Genomic DNA, 23,848 nt, shown 5'->3' with positions numbered 1-23,848 from the left:
TTTTATTGCTTCTGTGAACCATTTGGACTTTTTTTTCTTTCACACCCCCTGTTTTATGTGCCACTTGTTGTTTCATTTTCACCCCTACCAAACGCATTAGGGGACCTATTAAGCAAAAACCTGTGAATATTTCAGAGCATAATTAGAGCTCTAATTACAATTCATTATTCATAAAATGGGTGAACCAAACTGCAATACATACTGCAAAGGTCTCAAACATGTACTATTTGGATCACAATTAGAATATGTATACGCTCCCTAAAACATATGGTATTACTGTTAACCCTTAATAGAGATATGCTACTATATTATTCATGGACACATATAGCAGATTTTGAGAGTGGGTTAATACTTACTGGTGGAAACATAATCTCTTTGCAACATCCAGCTCACACTATTACTCAAATTATACAGCAGGTTTACTGCACCGTATTCAAACAACCAAATGGCTTCAACCTATTGTTGCTTGACTAACTCATCTATTCAGTCATTAAATCCTGAAAGGCTTTAAAGCTGGGGTAGGCAATTAATGTTGACTTCACTGGGCAAAAATCCCACAATAAATTTGTGCATATTGAAATTCAAGTGGACTGAAAGAACTATAGAGTTCTGCACATCTTCTTGACTTTGTTTTCAGGCTTTAGAAAATCTAGGCCATGACGGGAGATTTGGACAGTCAGCGCATTTCAAAGGGACTACTGGCTATCTACTGGCTGTTCTACAAATACAGATGTCAGTATAGCACAGTGTGCATGTCCCTTTGGCAAAAGCCTGATTCAAAGGCTAAGAGTCCAGCAGGTAATGTTGCCATTCCAACACTGGCAATAACTGCCAACACTGCAAAGGAACAGAAAACTAAGACAGACTAATCAAAAAGTGAGTCTAGATGAAACACATTTTGATAAATGCAAAGCGTTTCAGAGACTGTAAGAAAATGTTACTAATAGTTAAGTCCTCTTCTAACCAGAGCCAAAGGCTCACAGCTGTGGCTTCAAGTTCACAGTATGTAGTGTTAGTTAACGTGAGTGAGACCCTCGAATCACAGTGTGTACCCCACCAAATTACCCCCTCCCAGCTGGACCAGTAAACTTTCAGTTGCTGCCATTACACAGGTGACACCTTGCATTGGGGGGTTTGCGCTGGCTGAGTTCGAGCTGCTACAACAGCCAACTGAAGATCCATCTCCCGAGCTGCTGCCTGCTTTCCTCCAAGGCAGCAGCGGGGACCGTGGAGCAGAGACCCTAGAGCGGCTAACAATAGCTTCTGATAAACATCTGATAAACAAAGAGGGAGACAGCGAGTAGCAAGGAGGGCGTGAGCAAATGAGCTGCATGAAACTGTACGGTAAAATAAGATTAGTTAAATAATGTATGAGAAACACTGGGTTGCTGTTTAAGGTGCATGCATTTGCCTGTGGTTGTGCTGCAGGACATGAGTGTATTTTCAATTTCTGCCGTTATTTTTTTTTCTGTCCTTTCTAGATTCCTGCCAACACCAGTTTTTACTTGGGATAAATGCAAGTCTTCAGATCTAAACAAAATTAATATTTTCACTGCCCACTCAGCCCTACATACAAAATACTAGCACTCAGTCAGAACCAAAGTTTAAATCCTCCAAAACATTTTATTTAAAAAAAAACATGAATTACACCTCCCAACTCTGAAGTAGAGCACTGACTCACCCTGGTAATTTCACTAACCTCCAAGGTGGAAGTGATTGACAAGTGTGGTCAACCATGCAAACCCTATGTTGTATACAAATTTAACACTTGCCCCTTTGCACATTCATCGTCTCTATGAATGCTATTAGCATTCCCGCAAAGTTTCCTTTTTTTTATTCATGAGCTGTGGGTCAGAGTCCGTATCCAATAGAAATGACTAATATGATTCTGAGTCTGTGATTGCCTTGCTAGGCTTGAGAATTAATAAATAATGGCTGGCAGTCAGTGCATAAGGTCTGTTTCACTTTTATTACACAATGTAAACATTGATCCCCCTTCCCCCCTCCCATGTTATTTCAGTGTCAGCACAGTTCCTGAGGAGAAAGCTCTTTCATTAGTCATGGTGAGCTCATCAGTTGCTGTTTCATATTCATGTGTATTACACTATGTCGTCCTGTCATGAAGAAATTTCATAACTGGACCTGTCTTCACATTGATTTAATTGGCTCCTAGTGTGTTTCATAATGAAACTGTAGCTGGTAGAGTGTGAAGCGAACTCATATCTCTGCACTTCTGCCATTATATAAGCTGATACAGTGCTGCGTCAAGCGGCAGGAGATTTCGCTTGTACAGTTGCATTCTAGGTAGCGGGACACCTGAACTGAGAGTAATGAGATTCTTGCCAGGAGGCCTTGCTGGTCAGAGCTCAGCTCTCCACTGTTTCCAGGCTTTGCCACAGGCGAGTCAAGCTGGGAAGGATCCACAATGCATCTGCAGAGAGCGGGCCAGAGAGTAATGACCTCGCTATAATGTAGACAGCGCTTCCTTTGGATCATCGACATGTTGCAAATAAGTCGGCTTACTCAAAGTTACATTGACCAACTTTACACATTTAGAGCTCCCCAAATGGCAGTGAAAGGAAACGGTTTAAAGATTTAAACCTCAATATCCTCCAAGCAAATGACATGACATCTGTAACTGCACATAGCAGCATTTTAATAGCTCAACCAATGTGTGCAATTTTTTTTATTATTAACAGAAAGTGTAATTTCACTGTTATATTCTTCCCTTCTGCAGCCACACTTAGTGATTAAGGCTGTGCGAGGTAACTTTTTACAGAGAACAAAAGAAATCAGTGGAGCCTGATTTAAATAATTTTGTGATTAGGAATACATTTTGTCTTTAGGGAAGGTCAATATTTCCCAACATTACCTGCTTCCTTTCCAAATGTGTGAGTGATAGCCTTATGATTTTCTAATGTGGAAATGGTAATGGCCCCATCTCATCTGGTGCTTTGTTTTGAGATCAACTGGGAAAATAGTGCACATCAAAGCTTAACAGTGCCTTTTATCAATTAACCACCACAATTCTGCAACTCAAAACATGCTCTCTATTTTAGTCATTAATTCATGCACCTTTCTCTTCCATTATGATGTGCATTTACAATTTTATCTTTTTTTTTAAATCCTTTGAAGTATCATTGATGACTGCACAAGAAAAAGATGGTGTTAAACCTGTAGATGATAATCTGCCTTTGAAGTAAGCTGAACAAGGTGTGCTGCTGTCCAAAGGAGGCTGGTGAACAACGGAGGGATTAATGGTAAAGGGAGGCTGATGTAGCTGACTGCACAACAGTGAGTCTTTCTCACAGTGACTGACCTTGAGGCTGGAGTGCACCATTATACTTTATTACAGTAGGTTACAGAAGTCTGTGCAGGCTTAATGATTCATGGCTACTGATTTCATAGTGCTTTGCAGACCATTTGACAGTGCTGAGTTTTATAATGAAAAAAGACTACAGCGGAGGAGTAGCTGAAGATAACTGCTTTTATTTCAAATGGCCTTTGGTGTCAAAAAGTAAAGTTAGATGTGACTTGAACTAGTCAGGTAAGCAACACAACCACCTTACAATAGCGCACGCACGCGCACACACACACACACACACACACACACACACACACACACACACACACACACACACACACACACACACTGACAGAATGGGTCAGAGTCCCACATCACAACAAGCTATAACTATTCCCCTGCCCTTTCTTGGCCATGTCTTTACTTTCCTCTCTCCATTAGTGGAAAAAAGTTGGTCCTATTAAGATACCCCCCTGGTACATTTAAGAGAAGGTCACATTTTTAAGAGGATATGGAGCCACACATACATCATAGATAGGCTGCTGCTGAAATCCTGCTATTAGTTTTAATATCAACCCTTACAGTCTATAGTGCAGTTTCAAAAAGTGGAGCAGCAGAATACTCATTGGGAGCAACATGCACCACAAAATGTACCAATGCTCCCAATGGCAAATAGGCTATACATCACTGTCACCTGGATGCTCCTTTTTGAATATCCTATCTGCATGGCTCGCTCGTTTAAAAGGATTTGTCTCCCGTGTATTGCTTTATTGTTGCAGGGGAGCAGCGGTATGGTTGGATTCCAAATAGATGCGACTTTGCTGATAATTCTGTATACCTGCTAAACTAGGTTAAGGAGACACAAGATATATATTTGAGATGGATCATTATATGATGTTGCAATGAAGATATTTGTAGTATCAGTAGGAGATTCCAAGCTTCAATTGTGCAATATGCTTATATTGGCAATATGCTTTTGGACATTTCAACTTTGCTTTTTTGGGTGCAATATGTAAAATATTACTTTAAATCTTAAGCCGTTCATATATTAAGCTGCAGTGTTTCTTTTTTAGAGAATAATTGCACCCTTGGGCTCAAAACTCTTCAGGTGTGCCCTCTGCTCTAAGGCACCTGGGGATTTAAGCACAGAAAGAACAAAGACATCTCATCATTAAGTATGTAAAGTTATGAGCATCACTGTTTTGCTGCACTGCAATCAATTAAAATAACTCATGGAGGGCAGTATTAGTCATAGTATAAGTCATGTTTTAAGGCTATTGGTGCACAAGGTATTTTCATCAGCTTAAGTGCATGTGGTTTTGTTTATGCCAGCATTTTTAGGAAACAGGAAACATCTTCTATTGGCAAATCTGCCCGTATGAGCATCTAAAAACATGCGTCAGGCTCTGATCAGACATCCTTGGTGAGGAGTCACAGATTAGTCACAGTTGTACTAAATTACCAGCTAAATAAGACCGCAGCCACAGACAGTTTTTTGTCCTTGTATTTATGTTTTAAGCCAGACATTTAGATTCACTTTGTCACTTTGATTACCTATCCATTATTCAATCTGATATTGCCTTCAGTGAGCTGCTTGCTAGGAGAAAAAAATGTAATTGTTCCATAACTAATATAAGTAGCGTATTCATCTGCTCGGAAGCCATTTCTAATCACCTTGGAAGCTCAGTGGTAATTTTTAGTCACCACCGAGACTGTGTTAGCCAGCTTACAGTTAGCATATGACAATATTTAGAGTATGCATTGTTGTAAAGATAGTTTGCTTGTTAGATAAGAGATTACACACAATGAAGTGTTCCTGTAGAGATGCCTGTCCACAGTGCAAAGTTGCTTTTGCGTTTCAGGATCAAAGCAATTATTAATAGTGGGTATTATTATTGTGACAACATGGATACATCAAGTAGAGTGGAGCATGTGTTCAATTAACTAAAAACTGAGGCAGTTAAGATGTACTGAAGAGTGACTGACTTTAAGTTAAAGCAGAGCGAACTACTGTTACCAAAAGCAAACTTTTGAGCTACTGGTAGTCTGACTTCTATCAGGTTGTTTTCCATAACTAAGAATAAACAGGCATTTAACCGATTTAACGATTCTGATAATGAGGGATGCAAGATAATAACAAATCAAAAATGATTTGTCCAAAACACTGTTATTGCTGAATGTTAATTCATATACTATAACTTTACACAAATTGAAAATCAGTTACTTCTTTTCTTATTTTTTTTAGATTTCTCTTTAAAAAAGCCCCAAATAACCAATAAGAGTACCATTTAAGTACCAGATTAATAAGCAGAATCGGTTAAGAGTTGTAGTACTGTTGAAATCTAAACAATATCAATCCCCAGTCATGTGTAGCATGTGTACACATGAGGCACACAGGGCCAGTAGTCTATGCCAAACACTTTGAGAGACTCCTTTAGCAATACTCACCTCACCACTATCTCACTCTGATTTATATCAGACCAGGAATCAGTTTGCTTGGTAAACAATTCAGTAATCAGTAAGAGATAAATGGTCACCAGCTGGTAGAGGCTGAGTTGGGAAGTCACACACAAGCCATAAGCATGGGCCATTATCAAAATTAATGCGATACTTCTTAGAGTGCTTTTTAACATTTTCTTTCCCATAATGGTGCTCAAATTAAATTTTACAATCAAGGGTTTTCAGATAGCACACATAGTAGACGCAGGTTCATTTTAGGCAGCTAAACCTGCGGTGAAGATGAGTCTTTGCAAGTTTAAAATGTTCAAGCTCCAGCTGTTGGTAACATCATTTCAGAAAAGTTCATTTGGGAATATCTTGAAAATTTAACAAAATGAGCATAATAGGTATTAAGAAAAAAAAAAGGTGCTTTTTTTGCTTCCTGATTTCAACATCAGACTGAAATGTTTCTTGTCCTGCTGTTATAAATTTCCTCACACTTATTGCTAGGTGCTCTATTCCAAACCTCCTGCAGGGGTTATTGCTTCTTAATGTATTTTGTTTGTGTGTTCATTTCGAAAATATGAATCATACTCTCTCAGGTTTCTGTTCCTTTAATAAGCACAATGGGCAGCTACTATTGTACTGGACACAAAAAAAAATCTTGTTGTTTTAAGCAAAATATAATCATTTTGTATTTCAATGCATTTGCCAGGCACCTTTCAACACTGGTATAACATAATGATTCTCAGACAAAAGACAAGTGGGTGCGCTATCGCAGGCTTTATGGCTCAGATTGGCTTTGCTCCCAGTTCAACGTCCTATTATTTGACCAAATAAGCATACTGTATTGTGACGTGCAAATGAATGGTGGCCCTCTCTGATATTCTCTTATTTTATTGCATAGTCCTCTTCCTCTCCGTCACACATGCACATGCCCACCTCATATTATTAAAAAAAAGGTCTTGTAGGCATATTGTAAATTAGATTCCATTCAACAGTGGAAGCTGAATAGCTTGGCTAATATTTCTTTTGATGATCAGAAACACAGAGGGGCCTGATAGTCATTCATGTGTGGTCATATTGTTGGACTAATGCATTGCATTAATTCTACCAATGATCCACAGGGCTCAATATTTTCTTTCAAATATGAACACCCTGTTTAATTTCCTATCTTTGGAGGTTTTTGATGAAAATCAGGGACCAGTGAGCACAAAGAATTTCTGCACATAAAGGTACTGGTACTGGTTCTGTTGAAATAAACAAACACTGATATCAACATAAGAAATATGAAGAATAAAAAAATCAGAGATGTTGGCTATGCAGGGTGTCTAAAAAGGTGCATCGCTGGTTTTCCATGTTTTATGGTTGATATAAATACAGATCTAGATAGATATTGGTGTTTTTGCGATTTGTTGGTGTTGCCTAGTGACATGGGGCTAAACAGGAAGGGATTCGCAAGACAAAGGAGATTCGCAAAGGAGATCTGAAACCGGCAGAGAAATACAACATTTGCAGAAGGCTCCCAAAGATAACATTTCTTTATCTAACATTACAGTAAGCCCTGTCTCTCTCTCTCCCTCTCCCTCTGTCACAGACACACATACAGGTTGCACTCTCGCTGTCCATGTCCCTGTCTTGGTCGCATTTCCTCTACAGTCGTCTGTCCTTTCCTCTGGAGCTGTCCCTCAGACGCAGGCTACAACCTTCACCATGGCTACGGTTCCCTTCCTCAGTTGTCATTTCTCCTCCTAATGTTAAGTGGTTCGGGCATCCTGAATCATGCAAACATGAAACATTTCTACACTGAACAAAAATATAAACTCAACACTTTTTTTTCACGAGTTTAATTTAAGATCTTGACACTTTATCTTTGCACATGGGAGGCTTATTTTGCTCAAAAATTTAATCCATCCACTTGACAGGTGTGGCAAAACAAATGCTAATCAAACTGCATGGCTATTACGCAGGAGTGCCTTGGGCTTGTCACAATAAAAGGCCATTCTCAAATGTGCAATTTTACCATAAAACAGACATTTATTATGCAATCTGAACTATGAATTCACCTGACTAGAGCTACAGATATGATTTTTTTTTTTGGTTATATTGGATTTGTCCTTTGTGATTGAAGTTGATTATTGCACTGAAAACTCCAGTTAGGTTAAGACAAGCATGCAGATGAGCTTGTCTGTGACAGTTTCTGACATTGTGTGCAGACATTGGAGGCAGCTTATTGTAGTGAAAGGAGTCAGTTCATGGGCAGCATGTCTGGGGGACATTCATTCAGACAGCATGCCAATGGCTAACTACCTCAAAACTTGCCACATCTGTAGGATTTGTTGTGTGATATAACTGCACAATTTAGAACGGCCTTTTGTTGTGACCATCCTATGGCACACCTGGGTAATAATCAAGCTGTTAAATCAGCATCTCAATATGCCACACCTGTCAGGTGGATGGATTATTTTAGAAAAGGCGATCTGCCATTTAACATGGATTTTAATAAATTTGGGACATAAATTTGAGGGAGAAATTAACCTTTTGTGTGCACTGAGAAAGTCTTAGACCTTTAAGTTTTTCTCATGACAAATGGGAGCGAAAACAAAAGCATTAAATTTCTACTTCTGTGTAGTGTAATATAATTTGTGCAGTTCTCGCTGATAAGTTATTTATCCTATATTCCTTTTTTGTTACACAAGTAACATTATCCTAAAGCTCTGTAGCTATATAAATTCTTACTTATCCCTAATCCTTCCTTTGTACCAACCTTTATGTACAGTAGGTGCTGTTACGCATTTTATTTATAACCCTTCATCTATGACACAGTTTGAAAACAAAATAACAATGTCATTTATGGCCTGTAACCTACATAAATAAATTTGTCAAATACACCACTGACAGCCATTTAAGAAAAACTTTGTTGTGTGTCTGAAATAAAACTACAGAGATAAGCACATTTAAGGCCATTCCAAAAGTGGAGAGTGGATGTAGTGAGAGCAATACGGTGATAAACAGGTGTGATAAGGCCTATGAAGTGTACCTCAGTATGGCATTATTCCGCTTCTACAGCTTCTACAAACATCCACAGCAGACAGCTTGACATCCGCCTGTGTCTTTTAAGAGAATTATGGACATTGTTCCATCTCATGCCCCATTTACTCTAATGTTCACTATTTATCTCCTACAGGCCTTGAAACTATTGAAACCTGGCGAACACCAAAAAGGTCAAACTTGAAATGTGTGCACTTAATGAAAATGTTGTAATAGATTACATTATACAAACTGAGAGATCCTTAACGTCAAAGACAGTCAGAGACAGTTACAGACAGAGGTGATAGTAGAGAGATTCTCTTGGTTAGGGTATACTAAATGAAGGGGTGCCCAGTAGCTCACCTGGTAGAGCGGGGACCCCATGTACGAAGGCTATATCCTTGCTGCAGCAGCTGTGGGTTGGATTTCACCCTTTCCCCCTTTCATGCTGAAGCTGCCCCATCTCTAATAAAGGTAAAAAAAAACCCTCTTTAAAACAAAACAAAAAACAAGGATGTACAAAAGAAAAACTATCAAAACATCAGAGCATCTCTACCATATCACATCTGCAGTATGCTGCTGCATTGCTGTATGCATAATGGGGTTCATAGTGTGGTGAAATGAAATGGATTTGGCAAATAAAAAGCAGTGAATTCTATCTCCTGTTGTAACAACGTGAACATGGCGGGTGATAAACAATTCTTGCAAAGCTGTATGACCTTCTGCTACACTGAGATGGAGCCTGACATAACCGTGTATCACCACCCGTCACCGGCTATTTACATTTGGCCTCATGCTCAAATGCCAGGGATGCTATGCAACTATAATGGCTTACATTTCACAAAGCCCTGTCATAGGGAATTGCCACATCTGCAAAAGAGGCAATTATTTTTCTGTGGTGACTGTTTAGCCGGTTATGCGGATACGGTATGTCAAACGTGCATCCTGTCCCCTAAGGTTGGGAAAAAAGACATGTTACCCTGCTCTACCATGACACCTTTGGGGCTTTACTTAAACAAATCCATTGTCTGCTTCAGAGAGGAGATAAACCTGGTCTATGAGATGTCTATCAGCAGTGACTTCCCCATCTTTTTGGGTGGGAGTGCAATTGGCAGTGGAAGCTGATATGTCTGTCAGATATCAAAATCAACACTCAGGGCTAAATGAGGGGGAAAAACTTGCAAATTAAATTCACCCGTCAATCCACATCTGTTTGATCCTGTCTCACTGTCAGTCTACATCAAGATTCCTCTCCACAGCATTATGTGAAGACTACAAACAGGGCATGCTAACCGTGTTCAGGCGTGTTAGTCTGCCTTAAGCCTGCTGTAAAGTGCAGAGAAAATGTGTTTCCTTTTGTTGGAAAGGATGCAACAAAAGTTATGGCTGCCTCTGAACATTTTTTTGAATTGTATGACAGCTTATTATAAACTTAGTAATATATCTTTATCAGCATATAAATCATTCCTGACCTCCAGTTGCCCCCTCCCATTCCTTCCTGGCTCCTCGGATGTTGCTGCCTTGCCTTGCTTGTTTTGGCAAACTTGGCATCCCATGTGATTAAAATAAAAACTACAGGCTTAGGCAGTGATGTTTACAAAAACAGTGTAACTCTTTGTATCCTACATAAAATATTTCATATTCTCTCCCTTCATGGTACAATCTCAATCTCATTATATAGTGAAAATGACAACTGGCACATACTTTCAATGCACGGGCACTCCAGTTTTGCCGATATAAAGTCAACCACGTTGTGAAAAGCGAAATCCCTCCTTGCGGTCTTTGATGGAGGGCCATAAAATATTAATTTCACAACAGCTGTCTAGGGCGCTCCGTTATTTGACGTGGGCTGTCAGCCTTCTAATAATCTTCCTAGGTTTTGTCTCATTTGTGCGTCCCCATCGAGGTGCCTGTAATCTCCTTCATTATTAATCTCACAGAGCAGAAATGTCATGCCGGCAGCCTCGGTGCACACTCGGCATCATTTAATTCTTGTTTACCAGGCTTCCTCTTTCGCCCCAGTGAAGCCGCCCGCTGCCGCCACAGCAGCATGCTTTCCCCTAAAGAATAGTCTTTTCATTCTGTCAGGAGACAGAGAATTTGCATTGAGATCTATAGTCGTCTCCCTGCCACCCGCCCCTCTTATCATTCCCCTAATGGATCACAACAGCCATTGTGCCTTGCATCTGTGTGTGAGCGTGTGTGTGGCAACCGTTTGTGTGAAGGTACCTTCAGAGCCCCTTGAGGAAATTTTCTAAGCTGATTTTACCCTCTTGTTGCATGTCCTACTTCCCAATCTCTTTTCCAGATCCCCAGACTCTCGCAGCTTTAATGTGACATCACAGAGTTGTGTACCTGGCCAGGACCCCCGGTTGGAGTGAATACAGATGCAGCTCGGCTGTTTGTCTGTGGTCTTTGGGTGATTTATCTGGGTATTACGAATTGAGGCTGAGGGAAAAAACTGGAGCAGAAGGTGACGGATGGAGATATATGGTTTAAATAAGAAATGACACTGTGTGCTGCTGGATTTAAGCCTAGTTTTAGCCTCCATTAAAAGAACATTTTTATATTTCCTAATATGTTAATGCAAATAGGTTTTCACGGGTGTTAGCCATGTCTCGTCAGTCATATTTAAAACTGGATTACTCATTATTAACAATGGCTCAAATGACTGTGTGATGTGAAAGGGGTGAGGAGGGCACAGACTTGTCAGGGCACACAACACACTGTTTTTAATCAGTCGCACCACTCACTGTGACCTGGTTTCTAATAGTAGTAGTAAAAAAAAGCTCTTAATCCCACAGTGCACTACCTCATCGACACCAAACAACAGACAAAGTCAGCAAACCCATCGGCTATCAGTCTGACGATGATAAACCTCTGGAGGGCAACAGCCAATATTTCCAAAGATCTGGTGTAGCAAGCGGATATCAGGGCCAAGACGTCTTCTTCTGTGCCCTGGTCTTTTCAGCTAATCTCTATAAACAGGTATCTGAATGCAGATATATTAAGCTAATACATTACGCCTCTTTTGGTCTCCAGACAGACTGCCACTCAAACGTGATTGGTCCATATTACTCGGACTAAACACGGAAACCAAAACACCTCAGACACCAAAATCTTGTCCAGGTGCCTACAGATTCTGCCCAAAGATGCCAGTAGTATTTATATATAGAGATTAGCAACTAGCCAGTGAGCATTACATACTAAAGCATCTTTGCTGCAGAGCCAGATATTATTCTCAGGAGATGAACAGACCAGAGCTACAGAAAGAGGGAATATTGGACTTACAATTTGTCAGGAGGCCACAAACACAGCTCCTAAAAAATGCTAATGTTGCCACTGGATGCTGCTGGATGTGTCAATAGGTAACTGTTACACAACATGTTTGTCTTTTCACTTTATAGGGTGACAGTAATTCAGTGTCAGCTACATTCCATAATTGGTACATATACAGCAGTATCTAATAGTCTCTAATACCACATTATTTTACACTTACTACAACAGTTTAAAAAAAAAAAACGCTTATTTATTTTTTCATCTTTTCTATGTGCAAACACCATCACTGCCAGAAATCATTCACTGTTATCGTGCTAGTCCTCCACAACCAGAAACATTAGCTCTTATTGACGTCCACAGTTACCAAATTTTCCTCATTTGTCAAAATTTGGCTGCTGAATAAATTATTGCCTCATGCTGTCCATCATACGTTAGCTGTAGCTGTGTTTTTTGCCTGAACTGGCTTTTGGATGAAAGTACGGCAACACAGGTGGTGGAGGTATGAACCCAGATTCAGGATTAAGACAGCAAGGCTGTCTGGGGGTCCTGAAGGGGTTGAAATCTGAGGTTAAGCATGTCTCTGAGAGTACATATGTGTACCACAGAGGCCTTGGCAGTTCACTGGGCCTGTATATTAACACTCACCAGCTGTTCTTCCCTCTATGCCAACTCCTCTTTTGTTTGCTGACAGGCTCACTGGCAGCTGCATGTGGGATGGGGAAAGGCACCTGTCAGAATTATACATGGGGCACAGCAGCACTACAAACAACCTCACAACAGATGGAGAAAGCAAAAAATGTGGCTTGTGTGTATCAAATCTCTTATTTTGAAACGTGTTCTGCAGGCACAGCATTGGCACGTGTCACATGGATCTGGGAAATAAAGTTTGCAAAGTGAATCAATGAGGTTGATCTGGAGTCAAGCCTCTGTTATGGAGTATACTGGTTCTACTGTAAGCAGTTACTGATATCAAAGAATCTACAGCTCAAACGTGAGATGCCACTCTTCCCCTAAAAATCTTTGCTCTTCTCATCTTATATCCCTAAAACAAAGCTCTGTGTACTGTCATTGCCTGGCAAAGGCGGCAATGTCAGCAGCACGGCACAGAGGTCCCCAGGGACCACCGACAGACAATAACCATATATTTTTAGGTTTATAAAATGTACCCGTATTCACGAATATGTGGGATATTATTACCTTACGTCGAAACATCTGCTGTGACTGCTGTGACAGCAGATACTGTATTCATCCTTTGTACTGAAAAACAAATATAAAAAAATCTTAATAAAGCCAGGCTTTTCAGGTACTTCAAATGGCATCATATCCTTCAATATGAAATATGCCAGTGCTCGACTATGATCTTTTGCATTTTTTTTTTTTTTAGGTAAGTATGTATGCAGCAGGCTTTTGTTGCTGGTTGCCCAGCGGTCTTTTCAGGTGATGCTGGACATGATATTCATGATTTTCCCAATGGGAATTCACCACAGTCAATGCATTGAGTTTTTTTTTTTTGTTGTTTTTTGTTTTTTTTTATTGCTATCTGTGATGAAATTGTACAATGTCCTATCCCTATAAGGGTTTCCCACACATTTATCTATTTGCGGCAGGCTGCCACAAATACATTTTCTATTTTTGGAGCTGGACCGTTCATTAAGGGGCACTATTTGAATGTATACACTATTATGCACCACACTCTTAGAGCACAGTCCATACTGTTGTCACAGACGCAGCAGCAGAAAACCAGGTGCAGTGAAAGTGAAACTTAACAGTTCATTGTGTTGGGTCTTTAAGTTTGCAAATAACTCATAAGTTTCCCCTGCCCTACATTCACGGACCTGCAAAAACATCTGAATACAGAGAGTCCACAGAGAATGATTAAAACGCTGACACCATCCATCATCTCAGCCATCCGATAACACAATAATGGAAATTCGCTACAATCAATTTAAAGTCTTTTTTAATTCCAATCCATTAAACTTTGTACATCATGCTATCCCTATATATAACCATATAACATCAAACACACGTTTAACACTACAATTTCTCTGAGGGGATCTTAAAAAAGAGGATACCCACTCAATTTTCAATGTACAGTCCCTGTGACCCACTGGTGGTCATCTAAGTGAACCTGAAGGACTCACTGAAAAACTGTCACCATCACTGGATATGAGCACATAAAGTGACAAAAATGTATCCTACCAACATGAAATGAAACATTTGTATGATAAAAAAAATAGCACGGTTTAAATTACACTGAAAAGAGTAAAAAAGGAGGTTTTCATTTCCTGTATCATATCAAAAAGATTGAATGTAGCAGATATCTTTAAGCTCACATTTTTTCTTTATTGAACTATGATTAATTCATGTATGTCATGCAAAACCCGTCAGGTGGCCATTGACTGACACCAGCAATCTCCCGTTATGTTTGACGCCTGTTCATTTAATTTGGAAATATCAAATTCTTCTTGTATCTACACTGCTACATGCTGTTGCTTACTGCCTGCACGTCCACACACTTTTGTTACTGTTTGTACTGCTGACTCTCATACACAGCTGTTTGTAGCTGGGTTCATTTCTCGCTCTACCATAAGCCTGCAGCCTCTTCCTGTATGGTTTCTTATTAACCATACTATCGCAGCATCTCTTCTGCAGTATGTATATTCCATATCTCAATGATATGTGACTGCAGGGCTCTGTTCTGAAAATCTCTGGGGAGTTTAGTTGCAGTCTTCATGAATGTTTGAATGCTGCTTGGGTTAATATTGGGAGCGCTACAGAGAATGGAACCTGTACCACCAAATGAAACTGTATTAGCATTCATACTTGGTGATTTAATTTTGACAGGGGTGTTTCCTGACTGACAGTTTCTTTTAATTGGTTTTAGCATTGTAAATTAAGTCAAATATGTAGTTCATATTTGGAATTTAAATAGAAAAAAACTGATTATCTGTGAACTTAAATGTATAATTTGTTGAAACAAATTAGTAACACATGCCCACAATTTAATAAAATGTTTTCGATCTTGATTTATACAGCCCGTTTCAAAAATGATTTCAACCACTTGCCAATAGTTGATTTTTCCTCAATGCATTAATTAATGTTGTTTATAATTAGCCTGCAATTTTGTTGAATAAATGCATAATTAAATAAGGCTTTCAGAAACTGTATAATGGATCAGGATTTGTTAATCAAGTGTTACTTCAGGTAAAAAGCTCAGGGGAGGAGTTATTAAGGCACTGCCTGCTGACAAGGCTTGTGATGTAAAGTGCTACTGTCAGTACAAAACAGTACACAAGGATAATCAGCACTCAAATCAATATGCAGATTTGAGTTGCACACTTTGAACAGACCTCTCCAACACCACAACTCAGAGAAATATTATACTCACTCTCTCATTTTCACATAAAAGACATGCAACTTGCCAGCTTTGTATGCATATAAACTATTATATGTGGGTGAACAAATTGGTGCTTTGTTCCCACAAAATGGTTCATAAAGTGTGTAAACCTGTCAAAAATTAGTAATACCAGAGAAGCTTTAATGTAAATCTGTGATTTGTAACCTGCAATTCAAATGATTGAAAAGGATCTATATTCTTTTTACAACATAAATATCTAGACCTTACAGAAAAACTTTTACGATTTTCAACCAGCTTTGTATCATAAAAATGTTGGTAGTATTTTTAAATCACTGAAACTTCCCTCAATCTAACCAGTGCCTAGATCTCCTGACTGACACAAAATAAATTTTTATTGCCTCTTGGGCTGTTGCTCAATCTACAGGCTGTACATTTTCATATTGCCTGCCACTCATGCCACCAACACAGATACACAGAGGGAAGAAGTGCCTCAAGAAACAGAGCTACCCCTTTCTCTCTCGCTCTCTGAAAAATCAAACCAAAATCTGATCAGATGGCAAAGCTAGGAAGTACTGATACAATATTAATCAAGATTATGTTAATGCACTGCCTATTATTTACCTTACCTAATACCCTGTATAGCTATAATAGTGAGTGTTTGTGCACAGGAAGTGGGTGCCATACTGTTTCCTGAATAGTGAAGACACAGGCTGAAAAAAACTGAGACTACGCAGCACTGACCAAACATGAACCAAGATTCTGTTACTGCATTGCCAATGTCTAGCCCCAAATGTTTTAAGAAACATGTTTTAGCGTACCAGTTAACTATAATACAAAATTGTTTGTTATCAGCTAGCCACCACTGTACCAAACAGACACGTTTGCGTTATGCCACCTAACTGCAGAAACATTTATTGGTCTGTTGCACTGCCGTGACTTCTGTTAGTTATAGGTTGTCTTCCTCTTGATCAAAAGCAAATGTAGCACCAAATTCACAATATCTGCTTCTGGACAGCCTAGTTTTATGAAAAGACCATCTTTCCATCAGTGAATTACTTCTTTAAGGTGACTGTTTGGAAGGCATTAGCTATATATATATATATATATATATATATATATATATATATATATATATATATACATATATATTCAACTTTCAGTTTTGAATGTTTTTAACAAACAGCAGTCACAGCCAAAGAGAAAATGTAATGTAAGTGTCCAGTTATCCACCACTATCACAAAGGTGTGTTTCCACAAACAGGCAAACTTTTATTCATGTCTCTATTACTGAATTCCTTTTCAGATATTGAAAAGAGCATGCTTTCATATGTATTTACAGCATATTCTGTTGCTCTTCCAACTGCACATCAGCTCAGTAAAGGCCATCTATACATCTTTTGGTTTTAACAGATAAATAAACCTTGTATGAAGCATTCATAATGAACTTCTCGTACTTACTTTTCAAGTTGTTATTCAATCTCTGTGAGAAACATACAGAGAAACTACCTTGTGGGTTGGCCTATAACAACACCATTATCCCATTAGAAGCCTCTGAACTGGGTTTGTTGACTATGGATAAAAGAGAAATATTAAGGCCCTCATGAATAGGTCTGCCACTATTTTAACTGACTGCAAGACAGCCGAACGATACCTCTTACACAAGGAATGAAGCAAGGGAATGAAGAAACGGCGCAAATAATGAATGTACCGAAATTGTCTGGGATAATGAGCCTTTTGATGGGGAGATACGCTATCGTTTGTTGTCAGCCGTGGCCCTCAGACAGAGGCACTATCCAAAGATATCATCATTTCATTCAACCTGTCTATTCATATTCAGAAGACCCAGGAGGCGAGGAGAGCAGGGAACATGTGTATGCAGTCGAATATGCAGGGGTGCCATTGTCTGAGAAGCAAATCTTTTTCCAAATGCATTCTCTGTCAAATTACTCAGATATCAGAATGTAATGAGACAGATAGGCAGTGCAATAAAGCTCAGACAATAAGCAAGTCACATCAGACATCTTGGTAGGTGCGCTTAAGTAAATATGGTAATATGAAGGATCTGATAATCTGAGACCTGCACAGCAACAAACTCTGTGCTTTGATATCAGTGTGCATTGGAAGAGCCATGCATCAGATAAAATGAGCAGAGCAGAGTGCTGGCCTATAAACTGAGCGGTAATCCTTCGAAAGGTAGCGCTGATGATTCCACGGTGAGCCTCATAGATGGTCTGCTACACTCCATCCCCGTGAAGCCTACAGAAATACGAGCCGTTAATGAAAATGAATGGCCAGGTCCAGGCGACTTGATTGCTAGAGCTGCTTTCATCAATACATCTAATAAAGGAGTCATACCTCCAAGTGGGACAGAATGGACCCGTGATATAGAAACAATGACAGAGTTTTTATCTTATCTGCAGCACTACAGACTACTTCTTTCACCCACGGTGAAGCGGTTTATCTCAACCAAAGGAGCATGATGAGTCATATGGGACTGAAGTGAAGCAGCTCAATATGAATTAAAGAGTAGGTTGAGTCATAAAGTTTGAAAATTTCATAATTTTTGAAATTTTCTGCCTCACCAAATATAATCTCTCAACTGCAATAAAAACATGGCAATTATGTATAAATTGTTTTTTAATTCATATCCAGTAGCAGACCATAATAAAAATTAATTGGATTGATTTAATTTAAACTATGCGTCTATCAGCTTTCCCCGCGGGCAAAATATTACAATCAAATCATTCAGGCTTTGGATCTGCTGTACATTTGCTCGAGTGTTTACAACTGGAGCCTCTGCCAGCGCAGAAGCCTGATTCAATGGCCATCCACAGAGATCTCACTTAGGCCAAAACATAGAAGCTGGATTGGCTCTTTTCAAGCTCATTCATGTATTTAGTATGGAAGCACAATCTAAATGCAAATTGCTGGCTGATTTTGTTGTACCTCTGTCCTTGGGCATTATGAGGTGAACTTAATAGGTTAAAGGTTGTTTTATTGCCGAGAGGAGTAATTGGAGTCGTCCCCGTTGTTCTGATATGTCAGCCAAGTCAGAGGCAAGCATCTGAATGATCATGGACCCTGTCTTATATGTTCTAAATGATCATTGGTGTGATCCAACAATACAAGGCAAACACAGCTGCCGTGATGCACTAAACACCTGCGTAAAAAAATGACCAGTTCATTGTTTTGCACAATGCTTGCCGATTTAATTCTTAGCTGCCAGTCCTTATGAGCAGAATATGTCAGGACTTTTTCATCATAACTGAAGTCATTAAATGTGCACACTATGGACAACCTTGTTACTGTGCGCCCTTTCTTGGACATTGTTATATTTTGGATATATGGCACATGCTGTAGGACATATAATTGTCATGTGACTGGCCACAAATGGACACAAATCAAATCATCTCCAGCTGTACTAATGCCCTGCTCTGCCCATAAGGATATACAGCCCCTCATTACGCTAAACACTGACACGATTGTCAAACTGTCTGAAAACAACAACTGCCTTATTTTCTGACCAACTTGGAACTCAGTTACCAGTTATAATGACAGGGAATAGTGGAGGTGACTGAGGGCTAAACTTCACATCATTATTACTGCATTCTGAGAAGATATGAATAGCAGAAATTGACATTTGTCCATCTTATTTTTAAATTCTGATATTTCATATGGGTGTGTCTGAGGCCTCACCAAAAATAAATAAATAAATCCAGAATCAGCAACAAGTTTCTTGTGACCAGAGGACAAAAGGATGAGTGAAAAAAAAAATGCAATCAAGTATTATTTTTTTTTTTTAAAGTGAAGAATTTATTTGTACTACTAAATATAGGAGTTGATTTACCACCTGGCAAGATGAAAGAGTGGTCTCTTTCTGTAAATGCTTCACTCTAAATTTGTTGCTATTCTGGGGACTTGGAAAAGCTGCTTCTGGGAGTTGCTGGGGATGAAAATATTGGATAAATGTTACATCTGAATGACAGACACAGATGACTTACTACTGAGATGAAGAGCTATGTGAAGAGGTTGGAGTGGGACTTTGAGCCTGAGACGCTCATTTGTTTAAAAGGACTTGCTGTCAAAGGGAAACACCCAAAACCTGTTTGTGATCACTAGATATTCAAGTGTACCCATCTGTCTGTCCATCACCCGTGGTTTCCTTTCATTTTCTGGTAAAATGGCTCCATGAAATGAGTTTCCTGTCTCATCTGAGCATTTCTGTTGTTGCATAAGGTACTTGTCATGACCCATTCAACTTAATTACCTTTCCAATCAATATGAGGCTTTAACCTTTGTGACCTCTATGTTGTTGTGATTCCATTTAAGTTAAACTCTGGGGAAAATAAACTTATCTGAGGAAGAGGGTAATTACTGTTCTCAATATGGAGAAAATTGATTTCCTCTCCAGCTTAAGTGTTCTGTCTAATTAATCCACAATCTAATTTTTGCTTAAGAAGCATGTCTCAACCAGACTCTAAAAATGACGTTTTCAATTGTCACATTTCATTTGTCTCACAAACTGACATTTCACAAGTACCTCAACAGTCCCTACAGTCTTTATAGATTGATCTAAATAGTGCCATTTCATCTTAAATATTGGAAGCATCCTGAATAAGATCTGAGTTTTTCAGTTTTCTATAAGAAAACTTGAAGGTAAATTAATATCAATCACAGTAAGTCTCCAAAGATCAAATCAAATTAACTTTTCAGAGAAGTGGCTCAGGCATTTAAAAGTTCAACAGCATCTCAATTCAAGCTCTGGCTGATTTGAGATAGCTTAGTGATTGGTTCTTTGATTAATTCCTCTTCCCCAACTCCCCCCAGAATAAGTATACTGACTTCATGCAGAAATATATATTAAGTAGTGAATTACTGTTGTACAAATTGAATTATGATTTCTATTAAAGGAAGGACTAATGTTAACTCAGAAAGTTAAAAAGTGGTATTGGTTCATGTTGATAAAGTCAACAGACTTTGTGTAAAGAGTTGCCAAAGAAATCACAAAAGATGAGAAAAGTAAAACAAATACTGAAAAACATAGCAGTTAATTGCCACAAAGAAGTTAATGCACACATGGATGTATTACTGAATGGACCTACAGGGCACATGCCCAAGGGGCCAAAGGTGTCAGGCCCCCCTCTGGCCTTCACCTCTAAAATGTCACTTAAGTTGACACATACAGACCAGGAAGAGACTCAAAAATGAACACGAAGGGATGTAAAGAAATACAAAATAACTACAAAAAGAGGAAAACCACCACAAAGAGACACAAAACAACTATGCTGAGACACAAAACACCACAAACCACATAGGTATTGGAGCCTTTTGCAAATCTGTGGCCCAGGGGCCCGTTGTCATATTCTGCCCATGCACAAAAGGACAATTTAGGGCATATGCAACAGATAAGGTCTGAGTACCAAAAAGTTGTAAATACATTGAGTACACACATTTCTTGCTTCTCTCATAAATGTAAAAACTAAACTAAAAGTGAACATTTGAGTCTGGTGGCAGTTGTGATCTATAAAAACCGAAGGGGTCAGACCTAGAGGGAGTTGAAGTAAAAAAAAATGAAATAAAAAATATAAAGTTCTCAGTAGACTGTTTACAAGTCAGAGGTCACATGTAATAAATCAGTGTTCTATGTAAGCAAACATACATTTAACATGTACTATAGCTTATGCTCTCATACAGGAACAGACTGAACACTAGCAACATTCACAGATCTAAAAAATAATGTTTACAGCAGTATAAAAATATAAACCCATGTTAGCCTATCAAATGGCCCACATGACTTGCTCTTATCTTTACGCTTGGCATGCCAAAGGACAGCCTGTACAATATTGTAGTTAGTCAAGCAAGTGACTCACCGCACAGCACAGCTAACATGCTAAACGAGAATATGCGACATTCCCACAAGCATCGAGCAAACATTTAGCATGGGCTCATTCAGAAGTACAACACACAACAGGTGACTGAGCAGCCAGTGAACGCAAAACTGCACCAACCCCAAATTATTCAAAGCAGGCTCTGTCCCTGCAACTCGTGTCTGTGTTCTGTGACAAACACATGCGATATAACTTCAATGACAAGCGTTGCAGCAAGACAGTGATAAGACAAGCAGGGACATTAACTGTTAATATCAGGAAACAAACAAGCCGGCAAAGAGACAGGTTGCATCTGACCCACCTTATCTGACATCGAGGTCTATTTTCTTTTCTGTTGTGATGAAGTCCATATCCAAGTCACGTAGGTCCCTCTGCACTTGTTGCTGCAATGGTGATTTAGTTTTTTGTTTTTCCCTCATCGCTCCTCGTCTCCGCAAGCTAAGACGCGATGGTCCAAAACACCCTAGCGGATATGGCGGATATCGTTAGCAACTCTGGAAAACAAGCTAGCAATTAGCAAACATTAACTCTCCGGTTGTGTCATTTAAATGTTTTTGCTAGCTTGAAAATGTGAATATACGGTAGCAGCAACAATTTAACAACTTACGGTGGTCGCTGTTTTGAATGGTTTGGGTTTTTGAAATAGTTTGAAATAGTGCACTAGAATAGTAAAGGGCTTTGCTTTGAAATGCGTAGGCTCTGAGCAAACATCCGGCAACTGGCCAATCAGGAGGCGGCTAATGACAGTCAGGTGACCAGGTGTAAACGGGGAGGGGGGGTCACAATACATCCGGGGGGCTTACAACTTAAAATGATTGTGTTTTGTCTATTTTTTAAAAATCTTCTGAATTGTTGGTAGGTTTGACAAGCATTTTTCATTTGAAAATCGCCCAAATCACACCATTTATTATAGCCGGAGACTGTAAAAATGAATTTGAATTTGAATTTCCAACATCCTAGAAAATACTATGCACAACAAATGTTTCTGTCAAGAAACATAACCAAGCCAAGCATAGTGATATTTCATCAAAACCACTGTTACATGTCTCATTTAAAATTCTGACAAAAATAAACCATTTGCACAAATCATATAAAAAAAACAAAAAACAAATGCAACAACAAACCATTAAATTCTGTGCTCCAGCGGGCATGATAATTGTGAAAAATCAAACTTTTGTCATCTCCGGGATTCTTAATTGTTTTTTGGTCGTTTTTTTTAAGTCTGTTGTTTTCTAAATTAGCTGATTGTTTTGGTGATAACTCTCACTCCAGTGCTGTTTGCTCATTGCATTGTTCCAAGTATCTATATTTGGTGTAAATACTTAAAAATGTGGTTATTTATGGTTGAGAGAGAGTCATGCATTTTACACTGGTCACCCAGGGAGGATTAAGGAAAAATACTTGTGGCTACGGAGAGGGTCAAGATTTTAAAAAAAAAGAAAAAGAAAAGACAAAAAAGAAAAAAAAACAGCAACAAAGTCACTGCCTAGCTGACGAACAATCCCTTATATGTTTTATAATTGAGGTCATACTACATGATAGTGTACATCAATGCATTATATAAAGAGGTTCCTACACAGTAGACTATAGAGGCTATACAGTAGACTACACAGTCATGTGCAGATAATGAGAGAATGGGCTCCTGGGCATAAATATGCAAAAGCCCCCAACACCTCTCTTACCTAGAAGGAAGAGACACATACTTTGTGGTGGTTTTGCCTCCTTTTCAATATTTTGTGTGTCTTTGTTGTCATTATGCATCTTTATGTGGTTTTGTCTCTGTGTGGTAATTTTGTGTGTGGAAGTTTTGCATCTCTTTATATCCATTTGAGTCTCTTTGATTTTATTTTGTGTCTTTTATGGTCTTTTGTGTCTCCTTGTGGCCATTTTGAGTCTCTTCCTGGTCAGTATGTGTCCATTTAGGTGACTTTTTTTTCAAATAGTGTCCATACTTGCCCATTATTGGGACAAAATCCTCATACTCATATGCATTTGAACTTATATTAATATATGTTTTTAAGGAAGGAAATCAAACCTTTGAAAAGCAAATTGTTATCAGTCACCAACAACATTTAAAATGTTTCACTACAGTAATCTCAATAAAAAGTGGTCTTGGGTAAATCAATCTAATTTCTAATGTGGTCAGTTAATAAAATATTTTTCTGTTAATTAGCCTCTTGCTCATGAAATGTTACACTTGCTGATAAATGTTTTACTATTGAAAGTGTTTCGGGTGAACTTTAATCCAGCACATGAGAAGCAAAATGAATATTTTAGAATTTTAAATCAGATTAAAGTCTGGTGATAAAAGTATCATTCATTCAGTAGCTTTCTTTGTCCTCTATTTAGGATGCAGGCTGTAAGAGTTTTAGTTGCTCAATTGGCTGCAGTATTCATGGCCAAGGGTATCTAAAGTCAGTGTTGTGTGTTAAATGATATAAAGAAGACTGCTGTATGAAGAGGTCCCACAATGAATATTACACCCAGGCTCTGTATGCAGTATCCTTTTTCAGGAGAGCCATTTGCTCGCGGCTTCATTGTTTTATGCAC

General features: G+C 38.9%; 1 long non-coding RNA gene across 1 annotated transcript in view; it reads right to left on the bottom strand.

Annotated features, from left to right (window-relative positions):
- Positions 1–22,012, bottom strand: part of LOC148189213 (uncharacterized) — a 34,590-nt gene extending 12,578 nt beyond the window's left edge. Inside the window, exons 1-2 of the long non-coding RNA XR_015777047.1 lie at positions 21,906–22,012; positions 21,600–21,761 (exon numbers count right to left, since the gene is read on the bottom strand). This is a non-coding gene — a long non-coding RNA (uncharacterized LOC148189213). The remainder of the gene's footprint in view (positions 1–21,599; positions 21,762–21,905) is intronic.
- Between the last annotated feature and the right edge of the window lie 1,836 nt (positions 22,013–23,848).

Source organism: Plectropomus leopardus, chromosome 7 (genome assembly GCF_026936395.1).
Source record: "Plectropomus leopardus strain MGB_pleo_1.0 chromosome 7, ASM2693639v1, whole genome shotgun sequence".
In the NCBI taxonomy this organism is placed as follows: domain Eukaryota; kingdom Metazoa; phylum Chordata; class Actinopteri; order Perciformes; family Serranidae; genus Plectropomus; species Plectropomus leopardus.
This window is presented reverse-complemented; position numbering and strand designations above follow the sequence as displayed.